Raw genomic sequence first — 15521 nt, 5'->3', positions numbered from 1 at the left:
ATGCCAGAGGGTGCTCTCTATTTCAGCAATGTTTCAAGACCCAGTAAAATTAGTAACAATTATAAATAAAGCAGTTTTATTGTTACCTAAGGCAGGAGGAGATGGGCAAAAGCCAGTTTCATCATAATTACCCTAAAAGCAAATGGACTCTTGATCAAATAACACTATTGACAAGGAAGACCAAACAAACTTCCTAAATGTAAAAATTAATCATGTTTATGACAACCTATGTAAAAAATTTGTACAGTCTTACAGCAAGTTCCAGTACAGTTATGAATTCACATTGCTTAAAGGCAGGAAGAAACAGGTTGAAAAAAACTAGCGCAGTTTGCATGGTTATAATTATTTATTTTTATGTATGTTCATTGTCTGTATGATTACATTGGCAGAGCTGTAGTTCTGAAGTTCTGACAAAAACGAACGTGACTTGGTTGTCATTTTAGATTCTCTGCAAATTATCACATTGAATCATTTGCCAGAGAACCTGCCAAGGCACAGAATTTAATTATTATAGCAATGAATTTGTGCATCTCAAACAAGTGAGGTGAGGAATTTTCTATGAGAGTGAAGATATTTTGGGATGATGAAATTAATCAATAATATAATGATATTAGTTACATTTGAAATAAATTCACACCAAAACATCTGTTTTCTTATAAGAAAAATAGACATGGAAGTTTCTCCAAACCTTTTATCATTTGGAAAATACTCCAACAAATAGAAGCAATTTTGGACTTTATTTAGTTATTTATTTTTACATTCTAATATCATAACAAATTAGATAATTAATATAAAATAATTTTATTTCCATATATTGATTGATAGCTCCCATTTTTCTTATAAAATGGAAATATTTGGTATACTTGATCAATTTTCTAGAATTAATTACAGCATAATGTTATCCCTTATTCTCAGCTACTGGGAGTTTCACCACATACCTCAGCTCTGATACAGAAAGTCCTGCAGTCCTGTTAGGAAATACTGTGGGGAAAATTTAAAGCAGTTATGAGTGGGCTGTGTCCTGTTAGCAAAACTGATTGCCTGTGCTTGCAGCCATTCACTCCCACTGGCACATACTTTCCACCTCCCTTCCTTTTAAAAAATCAGTCTCTACATCTCATCCAGTCTCTATTGACATCCCACAATGGAAGCAATAGCATCTCTTTGATAGAGAGTGTTGCTGTGCAAACATGGCTAAGAGAAGAATTTGCATCAGGGCCCAAGTCTCCTGCCTTTGGGTCAGGGTAAAAATATACAACCATCTGACCTGATACTGGCAAGGTTTGTTCCATAAAGGTATGGAAAATGTTTTTCCAGAAGCTCTCTCACTCTACTTGACACATGTCGTGGTTTGACCAGGAAGTGAGGTTCTGGGAAAGTTATGGTCAAACCAATCGGTGGCCAGATTTGAAATTGGCACCTGGTGTGGCCACTGGGGACTTGGATATGCCTCTGAGAACACACAGGGGTTAAAAGCAGAGCATTCCCAGAGAGACTTCCTCTTTGGAGTCTGGCAGGTGAGCAGATTGAATCTCCTCCCCTGCCCAGCTGTGTCTGGGTGGGGGAGGGGGAGGCCATGCAGCCTGAGAAAGAGAAGCTGGAGACTTTCATGGGGGCACTGGCACTGTGCCAGAGTCAATCCATGACAACACATCTTTCCCTGCCTTTGCTTGTCTGTGGTACTGCTAATATTAATTTAAAGATTGACCCCTGGGCTGACATGCCCCTGCCCCATCAGCAGGTATTAACATGTAAGATTAATTTTAAACTTCAATCTGACATCTTAAGAGACTACAGCACGGACTATTGAAGCCTAAAGAATGCATGCTCAATTACTTTTGAATTTATTTCCCTCTGACTACTCCTAATGTTATTCTGACTTTCACATTTTGAAAGTCAAGTGAAATGTTCAAAATATTTATTCCAGCAGTTAATCTTGGAGAGCCTTGCAGATGGATTCTCATCTTTGATGCTCTCAATTGCATCTGGATGTCTTAATGAGAGAGATGTCGGGGATAATATTTAAGCAGTACAGTGTCTGACATTTTAAGACGTGAGTGTTAGCACTTTTTCAAAGTTTATTTTACAGAGGAGGATATCCTTTATTTAAAAAAAAACCAGAAATAACATACTAAAAAAGTTACTTTTTTGTGTTTTGGTGCGTTCCACACGTAGGTCCTGACCAAGCTATCAGTGTATCAAATTCCTAATAATCTATGTGTGTAGCAGAGACTACAAAGAATGCTCAGTAGGCAGTGCACAGAGCTTCAGAAAGCAGAACTTCAGAAAAACATGAAGCCAAATCTATAGATAGCACTATAAAAGAAGAAGATCTGACCTTGTATGCCTGAGAGATAGATTAATTAAGAGAAGAATATTTACTTTGATTATCAAGGAAAGTTATTTTGGACAAAAAAGAAAGGCTAGGGTTTGTGAATATGTTTTGCCTATATTTAGGCACACTTGTGTGGTGTTCACACATTGTGCAAGATTACAGTTTCATTTAATCATAAAATCATAGAATGGTCTGGGAAGAGATCTTAAAGATCATGTAGTTCCAAGCCCCCTTCCTTGGCAGCTATGCCACCCATTAGAACAGGCTGCTCAAAGCCCTGTCCAACCTGACCTCGAACACTTAAATACTTAAAGGTATGGAAGACCCGTTCCAGTGTCTCACCACCACCATAGCATGTATTTATTTCTAATATCTAACCTAAACCTCCTCTCTTTCAGTTTAAAGACATGCTCCCCAGTGCTATCTCTACATGCCTTTGTAAAATGTCCATCTCCAGCTTTTCTGTAGGGCATCTTTAGGTATTAGAAAGCTGCTAAGAGGTCTCCACAGAGCCTTGTCTTCTCCAGGCTGAATAGCCCCTGTTCCCTCTGCCTGCCTTCACAGAGGAGGCTCCCCAGCCCTTGGATCATCTTCATAACCCTCCTCTGGACTGGCTTGGAGAAGTCTATGTCGTTATGTTTGGGGGCTGCAGAGTTGGCTGCAGCACTCCATGTGGGGGATCACAATAAACCCTCTGAGATCCCTCTCCAGGCTCCGGTCATCTCTTGCTGGTCCTGCCATCAAACTGGAAGGAGTGGGATAGATTAAGGTTCACATCCTGTGGCAACTTGGTTTAAATTCCTCTTCACCAGTTTATCAAGCTTATGACTGAATATGCTCTTGCACTTTTCTGACAGATTTACTCCCTCATTCCCCAGTGGAACAGCTCTCTCAAAGTCAGTCTCATGATCTAACTAGCTGAATCCATGGCTGTACCATCAGCCCTGAAACCATTTGATGACTTCAGACTTCACTGACCCTTTGAAACCCCTTTTCTCTGACTGGAAGGGCTAACAAAAAACTACCTGTGCTCTGGAGCCCTTCCCCACCCCTCCCAGAACTTTGTAATCCTTCTTGATACTCCTCAGCCAGCTGGTGCCAATGTCAAACACAGCAGCAGATCACAGTCAGTGAACAGTGCAATGCCTGACAGTCTTTTGTTGACATCCCTAATACAAACCTCTAGTAAGCAAAGCACCTTCTCAGAAAGCACATCAGCTCTGCAATTACCTCCATACCTCTCAGAAGCAAATCACCTACTTTTACTACTCTTTACCTTTTCTTAGTTTTCCCTGTTGTTATACTAGGAGCAGAGGGAGCCACCTTCCTCAGCTCCAGTGTCTCTCCTGATGTGACAGGTCTTTTCTCATCAGCCTGCAGAGCAGAGAAGCAGTTCTACAAGGGCACCTCAGGCTTTGGGGGAATTCTCTTTCTCTTGCAGGTCCTTTCCATTGCAAGCTCCCACTCTTCTACATTTTTGCTCCTGCCCCTTTCTATGTGTGCCAGTGGGGTAGGTTTAGGTTGGTTGTGGGCTGTGGGTTCACTGCAGACTGCACTTGGAACCAGCTACCTAAGCCTCTCTGATGCTACACAGCCTTCTCACCACTTCCTGCAGCTCAGCCACATGCTGCAGGAGGTCCCCACCCTGGGCACACCTTTTGCAGGCAGGTCTGCTGCCTGTCCCTGATACACAAGAAAGATCTAGTGCCATACCATGCTCTGACTGACACACCGTGGCCGCTCTGACCCTCTGACCCATCCGCTGTACTCCTGGTCACAGTGCTCCCTGGGGCTGTCCTCTGTGGGAGTAATGACAGGGAGTCACGACTCCTCTCCCTCCCCATGCCTTGTCAGCTGTTCTCACGCTCCTGGTGGGTGTCAGTGTTCCACTCAGGTTTCCCCATCTCAGGAAAAATACCCGCAAATCACATGGAAGGTTCCCAGTATGAAAGAAGGTAGGTAAGGTAACACTTAGGCTACATTAAAGACGTTTGAATAATACCATGAGCAGTACCAAAAAAAAAAAAAAAAAATTTATTATATTCTAAAAGGTTTGAAAAAAAAAAACCTGGAAATTTTGAGGAATTTAAATTATGCATCAAAAGCCAATGATAAACATGCTGACTCAATTTCTCAATTTCTATGATTTTAAGGCCTTTTAGATGCCTTAAAGTTAACATTCTTAAAAAGGATTCCTATGAAAATGTTTTCTACAACAGCTCAAATTTCATTTTTGTTTCTGATAAATTTCAGTACACAAAAATGCTTCTTTTACTTCATTAGCATACCCTTTGAAATTATACCCCATATAGGTTGATATTGAAGTGTAGTAGAAAGTGATTAGAGCGCTTGGCTCATAAGGAGAAATGAACACAGCTATTACAAAAGTAATACCTGCTGTAGGAGATCATACTGACATTTTTATTAGAATTATTTTCACTTTTCATAGGATTATATGAATTTTTCAAGATTGAGATGCTGAAAAGCACTGACTACAATTCTAATTAATACTTTTTCATTCAGTTTCCATTGTAGAAATATAAGGTATTTAAAACCTTATAAAGGCATTGTGTGGGGCTTTTTTTTCCTTTTTTTTCCTTTTTTCCTTTGACTTTGTTCTATAACTAAAGTGTATCACTAGGTGAGTACCATAACAGTAAGGGGAGTAAAAGTAAATTAATCACGAATCATTAATCAGAGAAAGTTCCCATTCATTTCAAACTTTTGAGGGGACTGGTAGGTGGTTGATCTATGAATGTCCTGCCTGCTGAGCTCCTGCTGAGAAAAGGTCAGTGTCATTCATTGTGTCATTTTTCTTTTCTGCTGTTTTCGCTCCTTTTCTGTTAGTCAGCAGTTCTGTACTATGATAATTATTTTCTTACTCTAGACTGTTTGCTGGACTTTGGCACTAAATTGTATGGCTTGTGTGGCATGAATAAGCATTAGATCACAAATTTCAGTAGAACAAATACGAACAAGTTCCAGCAAGTCCCAGGATTAAACATAGTGGATAGGGCTGATGGCTAATGAGTAGCCCCAGTACCACGTGGCTGATATTAACAATCTGTTTTGGTGGTAAAGCAAGCAGAAATTAAGATAAGTTTCTAGGCTTAGATGAGATCTACTAACCAGTGATTTTTGCACGCAGCTACCCCACCATATCTGGTTGGCCACAGTGCTACAATACATACAGAAATAACAAGACATTTCTTGTACATTTATTTTATCTTAATAAGAAATAAGTTCTTGATCTGCTGGCACCATAAAGTTTAATAAATAATTGAGTATGGTTAATAGATTCAAGAAAATAAACCAAGAAAATTTTGGCATAATACAGTGTTATAGAAAGAAAAATTTTAGATGAACGCCTAGGGAAACATAGTGTGGTCAGAGTCCTTTTTATTGTGTTTCATATTGAAAAACACAAGCCCAATTTTGTTCTCACTACTCTAGCACACATCAAAATCAGCTTTAGTCCACAGCCCATAGTTCAAGATCCTCATTTTACTTTTCCCCATTTATCTTTACCAGGAAATGTAGTTGATTCACACAGTTCATGGCAAAGGCTAATAATTTCAAGAAATTCTGAGATTTTAATAGTAAGGGAAATAATTTGTCATTAACACTTTGTCCTGCTCAAGCTATCCTTTTGGGGCTCATTCTAATTTCCATACTAAACTAAAGAAAGCTTGGTATTTTTTTGCTTAAATTTCAACTAGATGAGTGGTACTGACCATTCTTTTACACAATGGCCTAGTGACTGAAAAATTCATATACGAAGTACATACATAAATATAGTACAAATAGGTTTATAACATATATGCTTCTGTTTACATGTATCTGCTATTTAAATAGTGTTGTAATTAAAAAAAACCCCAATACTTTCTTTTCATGAGCAGTGGGTGCAAAGTAAGGACTCTAGTCATATATTAGAAGAACTAAATTTTAATTGTCATGTGAAAGCATATTCATTCAAAATGAAGTGTTAAATGTGGATTCAGAGTGCATCAGGAACTCACATAAAGCTCTCAAGCGTATAACTAACAAGAGACAAGTAAAATGAAATGCATTAAAATCAAATACTTTGCTACATAAAAGGTGAGCAGAATGAAAAATAGAATCTGCAAAATTTTTGAAAGTAAAAGCAAAGATTTTTGTTGAAAGAGGTGGTGACGATCTGATGCTTTGAGACTACGCAAACATCATACAATTACACTGGTCAAATTTTCAGGCCATAACAGTTTTAATCTCTTGAAAAAGTTTTACTGTTTTATACAGACTTTAAGGGTCACTGCCTGCAACCCTGCTTTTGAACTTGTAGTTTAATATGATATATACTTTACTGTGGCCTTAACTTATTTTGGGTTAAAAAAAGATTATTACAAGTTATGGGGTTGCCTTTGAAAAGTAATTTTCTTTTTACAGAGAATAGAGTTTCAGACCCTTCAGAAGTATTCTTTCAAATATATCCAATCATATCCACCAGATAGAATAGTTTCCTGAGCTGCTCAGCTTTTAACCCAGTCCACTCTTGAATAGTTTTTCAAAGTTAAACCTCATTCTTACCTAATACTTATCAAAGGTGAAACATCTGGTTCAGGCATTTTCTTCTGAAGGAGCACAGTGAAGACCGGCAAACAGCAATATGTTAATAACAGGGAGTAACAAGCGAGAATCTACTAATGGCAGCACACTCCCAAAAAACTATCTCATTTTCCTTGACTACTCTGCAGAATCAAAACTAACAGTAAGACATTTCTCATTCAGATACTGTTCACATTTCTAATAAATTTCATTTGCAATTAAATACAGAAATCACTTTGTCTTCAATAATAATTTTAGGTCTGTACCATAATTTTGAAGATATATTTTTCAGGTACAAGCTAAGACAAAGACAGATATGAGAGTAGAGGAGAGCACAGTTAATAAAAACCTTTGGTCCTTTCTAAGGAAAAACATTAAATTATCAGAAACAGCGAGGTTTCCCAAGATTTTACTATTTTTTAAATAGTATAAAATTGCCTTTCAGATTGCAAGCATGTTTACATGAAGATTTATAAATATTTCACTAGATATGAGAACAAACTATTTAAAGATGCAAACATTGTTTGCAAAAACTATTGCAACCATGTAGTGTTGTTCTGTTATTTTTTAAAATAGCATTTAGAATAGGAAATGCTTATGAAAATTTGTTGTAATGGCTGGAAAATGTGAATTATTTGTTTCAACTTATTTCAGAAGAGGAGGTTTTTCTCTAGGTTATTGACCTAGACAACAGTTCTTGCTGTCATAATTTAGAGATTTATTAAAATGACAACAAAATAAGCATTTGCATTTGTAAAAAACACAGCTATAATACAACTATTTTTGTTCAAAATATGTGGAAGTTATTAACATTGCTCAGATGACTCCATGGGAATTTTTAGTATGCATTAAATTTAATGAAAACACGAGTATTAACAAGAAGAAATAAACATTTTGGGTTGTCAATAAGCATTTTTTTCAATTAAAATTGATAAATGAAGCATAAAAAGTATCTAATGACAATTAAGATGATAATACTACTAACAAGAAAGACAAATAGTTCATAGTGAACAAAGAAGTCTCTTAGGTGTTTTCCTAGACAACTGCAATCCAAATAAATGGAGGGGAAGTAACTAATATGCATATCTTCAGGAAGAAGCATTGAATACTTTCCTTCTGCATATGTAGAAGACAAGTTAGAACTGTGATTATGTTATTTATATTTGAATATTAACATGAATGAAAACAAAAATATACACATACCTACAAAAATAGGACAAGAGAATTTAAAGATAAGATAGTGTCTTTCAATAATTTAAGAGTATTCAATTTAATTGGGAAGATGTGCCTTATTCTTGATTAGTAAGTGTGAAAAGAAATCTAATTCATTTGCCCACATCTAGCATGATTTAGCAAAGCTCAGACACGGATTTGGCAGGCACTACACAATACCTATGGAAGACCCTCTCAACTCTGAAACTGTAAAAAAGCCAGGCTCCACCAAAGGGAGTCCTGTAATCTCACATGCCCATGCATGAGAAATTTATACAAGATCACAGGCTGGAAGTTCACTTTTGATTGAAAAAATATAAATGTCAGGCTTATTTGAATGTGGGTGACTGTATATAGAGTATGTGTGATCTCCTTTACAGGCAATGGAGATCTTCTCAGTTGCTTGTCTGGCTTCTGCAAAAGTACAGATCTCGCAAAAGCTCCACAGTAATTCCACCAGTCCATGTATCAGATGCCACAGATAACACTAGGTGCATATATTTAAGCAAACCTAATGAGCCTTTGGACAACCCTGGCAATGGAATTTAGAGAATTAATCATCTCTCTGAGAGCAGGATGCAGTCCCTTACTTCAGTGTAGGGTCTAATGCTCTCCAAGCTACAGGCAGCCCTTTCAGACATGCACCAGAGTTGCAATGCATGACATAAGACCTGGCAGGCAACTACTTCCTTCTGGAGACAAAGCTGGAGTGCAACTCAGACACTTTAAATACTGAAGACTTGTGCTTATTATGACTGGTCTTACCTCCATATGTGAAATACATTTAAGCAAGAACAATGTCATATGTTGACCATTTATTGTGGACTTCAGATGTCTAAATGCAGATGTTTGATAGCCTTTTAGAAACATCAGGATATGATCCCTGGTTGCTATCAGGCTCTTTAGATGAGCACAGAGCTACCAGTCCTATCTGAATATCATGTCAAGAAATTTGAAATGAGCCACACATGTATTCTTCACACATGATAGTATGCTGATGAGAATAAGAGGTAACCAGGCAGAAGCCACATGACACTTTTTGCCGTCTCAGGCAAGTGGAAGAGGGAGTTCTACTGACATGCCAGAGTACTGTTCCACCACCGTGCAATACCCAACAGACTTTGTAAGCAAAAACTCTCAATAATGCTCCTTTACATATGAAGTGGCTGCCCCTAAGGGTTTATGATGGCAGCAACATTTGACTACAGACTCAATTCCACTTCTCCTGAAAGTATAAATATGTAATTTAAAAACCTCAATGGCCGAGGATAAGTAGGCAACCTCACCTTGCAGACAAATTGCTGAGCTTGACCCTATCCTCTCCTAAGCAGGGATGGTTCTTTCATAAGATTTTTTGCCTTCTATTCTGTAGGAGGATTCTTTGGTGAAATCAAGCTTAAGTGCTGGAAAAATTAAGCTGGTAAAGTTAAGATTAATGAATTACCAATTGATTGTTCTATTTTTCTTTCTTAAATATTTAGTGCTAATGCTCCAAGTATATTTATCAACAACAATTTTGAAATTGTATTTCTATTGCTTTGATTAAACTGCATTCATTAATGTGAGGTTGTTGGAAAAATTAAGCTGGTAAAGTTAAGATTAATGAATTACCAATTGATTGTTCTATTTTTCTTTCTTAAATATTTAGTGCTAATGCTCCAAGTATATTTATCAACAACAATTTTGAAATTGTATTTCTATTGCTTTGATAAACTGCATTATTCATTAATGTGAGGTTGTTAAAGTCTTTATTGAAAACAACCAGACTTACAGTAAGAAATTCTGCCCAGACACATCCATCACTGATCTCTGAGGGTCAGCTGGAACACAATGGTATTTTCTGCCAAATTTCTATCCTCTTAATGCAACACAGAAATGACACAACCTATAATTGTATAAGCATAAAATTTTACTCTATATCTGAAGAATATGGGAAGGGAGACTGCGTTCTAAATTTTGCCACAGTGGTTTGCCACAATGTCTTGGTTTGAAAGACAGGGGTCTGCTAAGGAAGGCAGGAGCCTACCTTGGAATGGAAAATGTAAACTGCTTTCCTCCAAATTATTATAATTTTGAAATTAAGGGGCTTGCAGGCAAAGAAATGGAAAGAGGAATAACATTTCTTTGCTAGTGTGTATGATAAAGCAAACAAACAAAAACAGCTACGGCATTAAGACCAAACAGAACCCAGAACCCAGCCCCAGCCTTTCGGTTCCAGCACTTTCCCTCTGGTGCAGTTCCGGGCATGGCCGGCAGGGGCGCTGCTGGCTCCCGGTGGGTGGGGCAGGTGCGGTGATTCCCCCGCGGCTGCAGGGAGCGCTGTGGCGCAGGCTCCCAGAGCGTGTGGCAATGGCGAATTTGGCCTGGATGGGAAGCGATGGAAGAGAGGCTTTGCTTCACGAACCCTGGGGGCAGCTGATCTCGGTGCCCCCACAGGACTCTGAGGAGCACCAAGCTGGGACAGCAGGTCATCTGGCAGGCAGGGGGTGCAAGGCTGCAATGCAGTAAAAGCTCAGAGCAGTGCCAAAGAAGCAGTGGGGGCAGAGCAGGGCAGGGAGAGGCGAGATCACGATCCCAGGCACCCAAGCAGGTGGGGCTAAGTCCCTTTTTTAGTGACGGAAGTGTTGATGAGGTCTCAGTTCAGTGGCTGCTCTCACAAGCAGAGGCTCAGCCTACAGCAGAAGAAGCAGCTCTGGGCTGGTTTCTGGCAGTGGCAGTGAATTCCCTTCCGCAAGCAGCAGCTCCAAACATCCTCCTCCAAAGACAAGAGAGAGAGCGCCAGCAGCTGCCCCAGCCTCGTCCTTTACCTGCCCAATCCTTGTGGTATCTCTGCCTCTCAGAGAGAAACTCCCAGATAAGAGAAGCACAAGATGCCCTCCTCCCTTGAGCTTGGCCAATTCTTTTGTTTTCCTTGAGTACCCAGTTTTTTGTGTTTCCTAGCAACTTATGGGGAAAAATTCTGTAAGTAAAAAGGAACAAAAGGAAAAAAACCTAACCCCCCAACACACAATCTTCCAGTTTAAAATTCAAGCATTTAATCTCAATCTTGAAGCAGTCTCTAAAAATAAAATAAGGTTTTATCACAATTAATCGAAACACATGCAGTTTTTGAAAGATTAAGCTTTTCAAAACCTATATATTATTATGGAATAACATATATTTCTAGAAATATGTAAATTATTTCCCTCAATGATAAAAAGTAATAATTATAATAAAAAAACACCAAAAACCCCAGCCAAACACTAAATTCCCCCCTTGGGTATTTGGAAAAATGTCTGTCTATAATTTTACACAGAAAATAGCAGTGACAGGAAAGAAATTAGAAAAAAGGAGCATCGCTTACTTTGCTCTCTTAGAAAAAAGTTGTAGAACTAAGTCTAAAGATACTAGTCTTCCTTTAATTGTTTTTAGTAAATTTTAAGTCACCTTTAATAGTTCCTGGTCTGTAGAACTCAAGATGATATGGTAAATAGGAATATTCTATTCCTAGTTGTAAGCATAGATGTGAGAAAATACCAAAACCCCTTTTTTATGCAACCTCTGTATGCACTGAAGAAGCCTTGCGCTAAAATACCAATTGTTTCCTTCATTGTGCATGGATAACAGTTTTCTTCCTTGTGTATGTCTTACATAACCTTCAACAATTTCATTAGGTACGTGATTTGATTGCTCTTTGTAAAGAACACCAGTGGTAGGTTTTTCTTGCTTCATTTTATCTTTTGTTAAAAAGAGTAGGCTCATTTTTAGCAGTTAACTTAGTACAGGAAAGGACCATGATAATAAAAGACCCATTTAAAGCATAGTAATGCCAGCCTGATATATCCCCTAAAGCCATCTGTGACAATTCAGCATTGAATGAGGACATTTTTGCTGAAATTCTGAAGTGAACAATAATAGATCTGGCAATATTTCTATCAGTGGCATAGAAACAAATATAAAATCATTGCTGACAAAATATGCAGATATAGCACAAAGATTGACGGAGCATAAAACAATGAACCATACAGGGCAGTCACACAGAATGAACTGGGTCACTGCTAAAGCTGAGTTCACTAAGACAAACCATGATTTCCATCTGACAAACACAAGTCTGTCTAGAAGACAGGAACACAGGTCATGCTTACCCGTACAAGGAAGAGAATTCTGGCTGGCTATTGCATAGAAAAAAATGCGGAGGTCATGGTATACAAATAATGGAATTAGATACTACTACAATGATGTGGTACAATACTATATAATGCATCTTACTAGAAATTTCATCAATAAGGTTCAAGAAAATACACAAAAGATCTCATAACATGATACTACTGTGAAGAAAATAGTCTTCTGAGCAGGTACTGAATGTGTTCAGTTTATCAGAGAGAAACTAAACTATGTTGTCTTTATTTATGAGTCTTTGGAAAAAAATGCTGCATTTGCAAAGCCTCGTGAGAAACTAAACTATGTTGTCTTTATTTATGAGTCTTTGGAAAAAAAATGCTACATTCGCACAGCCTATATTATTGTAAAGCATGACAATAATTGATTTCTGCTTCTGAAGCTGAAGTAAGCAAAAAAATTGGACAGCTAATTATTGTCAGAGATGTAGGCAGAGGTGATTTTGTCATAATTAGTAAAGGGTAATTAGTAAGCAAAAAAATTGGACAGCTAATTATTGTCAGAGATGTAGGCAGAGGTGATTTTGTCATAATTAGTTATTGAGGTTCAGTAAAGGGTAATGGTGTGAGTGCAATTGATTGACATTGATAAGTCATAGATAAGTGCAATTGTTTGACATTTTTGATCGGAAAAAATATTGCACTAATCACATGTTATCTAAAATAATGTATGGAAACCATTATTTAAAATACTGTGAATCTGACAGACTATGCGTCTTAGAATTTTCAAACTTCTTTAGAAATTATGTTGAAATCAATGAGACTATACAAGATAAAATCACATTTGAAAAGGGAGAAATGTAGAAACTTGACATGGAGGGAGAATAAATTTAGTGAAGGATTTTTGTAAAGGATTTTGAATTTGCAAATTTTTTAAAGGATTTTTTTAAATTTAATGGAGCATTTCTAAGCACATTAATCAAGGAAAAGAATTTAAAAAACATATTTCATATCTTAACAGTTTGGGGGTTTTTGTACAAATTTTAGACTAGATTAACAAGAGCAAGAATTCTGACAAGTAATTTAAGGGAAAGTGTTAAAATGGTACATTTTGATATCTATTCTTGTGAAACTAACACATTTTCAAGGATTTTGAATTTCTATTAGAAATATTTTTATTTTCCTTCCTCACAGGTTTACTGTTCATAACAAGTAATTCACACAAGATTAAAAAAAAAAAAAAAGTCCATCAGTTTTGCAGCTATAGGTCATTACCGACCTGTGCTAGTTACAATTCATTATGAATTGTAGCCTGAATTGTTAATTCTTTTTCACACATGGACATGTAGTGACACCTAAATTTTGGAAGAGCAGTGAATTGTAATTTAAACGTGATTAGTAATACAACATGTGACAGGTTGATCATTGACTATAGTAGTGCAGGAACATTTCGGCTGGACGTTGTGGAACATGTAACTGCATTCATGGCATCTCTAAGGAGGGAAATGTTATCACACGTTTTCTTTTTGTAAAAAAACATCACTTTTTATCTAGTTCAAATTGGAGCATACAAAGCTGCTTAGGCCTGTACTGATGCATTGATATATAAGAAATTACAGGGAAAGACCAAAAGTTTCTTTTAAAAATATGTAGAATTCTGACAGCAATTTTAAGCCACTTAGGATTTGCAGATGCAAAAGGAAAATAAGATCCGCTTTAAAAGGTATCCTTATTCACCATCAGTACAAGGACCATGTTCACTTTAAAACATTAGGGAATGGAGATTTAATTGCAAGAAAAATTATCTCTTCAGTACTAGCTCTATCTACACTCTAATGAAACCTTGTGATAAAATACATATTATATGTGAATGAGAGCAGGATAGGGTCAGACACTTAAATGTTAAGATATGTATTTTCACTCTAGTCAATAGCATAATTGATTTTTAACTGTCTTTTTAGAAACACATTCAGTTATGCTAGTAGTCAGATAACTATGTAAATTCTTCTGGTTCAATTTAAAACAGAAATCAAAAAATGTCTGCTTACCAGAAGCTCTGTGAAAGAAATTGAGGCTTATTTTTTGCTTTTGAAATCAAACATCCTATGGGATAACAGCAAAGCAAAGCATATCACAAGGCCTTGTTGAGTGCACACAGCTCACCAATCAGTTCAAGCATCAGATTTGATATCAAGATTCTTTTGAAATACCACTTCGAATTTCTTTGTAAAAGAAACAAGTAGTTTTAAGAAAAATAATTTAAACAAATATGAATCAATTCTTTCATAAAGGCCTCATTTGGGGAAATGTCATCACAGTTCTAAGTATCTTCAACATAAGTATAATTTTTGCAAATACGGTCTTTTGAAGTGTATAAGTTTTTACACGATATGACATGAGCTCATGGATAAATAAGATTCCTTAACTCTAATGGCATAATATACAGTAATGAGAAAAGGGTGGAGGGAAAGTTAGTCAAATCTTCTCTCTATTATGAAAGAGAAAATGCAATGCATACAGAAATTGTACATAGTCTCACTTTCTATCTCTTTCGTTGTTGAAGTCTTCAGCCTGTGTTTAACATATAATTTTTGCAAGCATTATGCCGGATGCAATGACGAAATTAAGTGCAGGTTAGTCTTGAACCTGGAAAAGTCAAGAGACAAGGAAACGCTGCTGACTCCATCAATAACCAGACAGTCCTATTGTATCATTAGGCATGAAGTCCAAACCTGTGTACTTCATGTTAGAAGTGATATTCTTCACTTCAGAAAGCGTACTGTTGAGGAATGAAAAACAGGTGGCAAGAAATAAGTAAAATGTTCCTTTCCATTTACCAGGAACCTCATAATTGTTACTATGTTGACTATGAATGGGCTTAGAACAATTAATGTCGTCATGGCTGACACTTTCACCGCAATGTGTTCTTTTTTTCATGTATGGTCATCCCTTACTTAATGGCAAAACATTCATTAACCACCAAATTTGATCTGAGGCTAGATTGACACCAAATACTTATTCAGTAGTAGCTAGAAACTTGTAATCACTCGTTCCTATGATTTTCAATTGCTGTCTAGCAATATCTAGACTTAAATTGTGAAATTTGTCCATTTTGTTGCAATGCTTGTCCTGTGGATGTGTCAGTGGTCCCTTATAGTTTCCTATGGATACCAAGAAGTCCGTTCCTTCCATTTCCATAGTGAAACAGCATTTAACATGTCAAGTTACAAGCATAAATGAGCAGGGAGGGAGACACAGGGTACTTGGAATAGCTTTTAATTCCAGGCAAATGT

This window comes from Onychostruthus taczanowskii, unplaced genomic scaffold, assembly GCF_017590055.1.
Source record: "Onychostruthus taczanowskii isolate IOZ18803 unplaced genomic scaffold, ASM1759005v1 scaffold85, whole genome shotgun sequence".
In the NCBI taxonomy this organism is placed as follows: Eukaryota; Metazoa; Chordata; class Aves; order Passeriformes; family Passeridae; genus Onychostruthus; species Onychostruthus taczanowskii.
The sequence above is the reverse complement of the archived record's forward strand: the minus strand, read 5'-3'. Positions refer to the sequence as shown.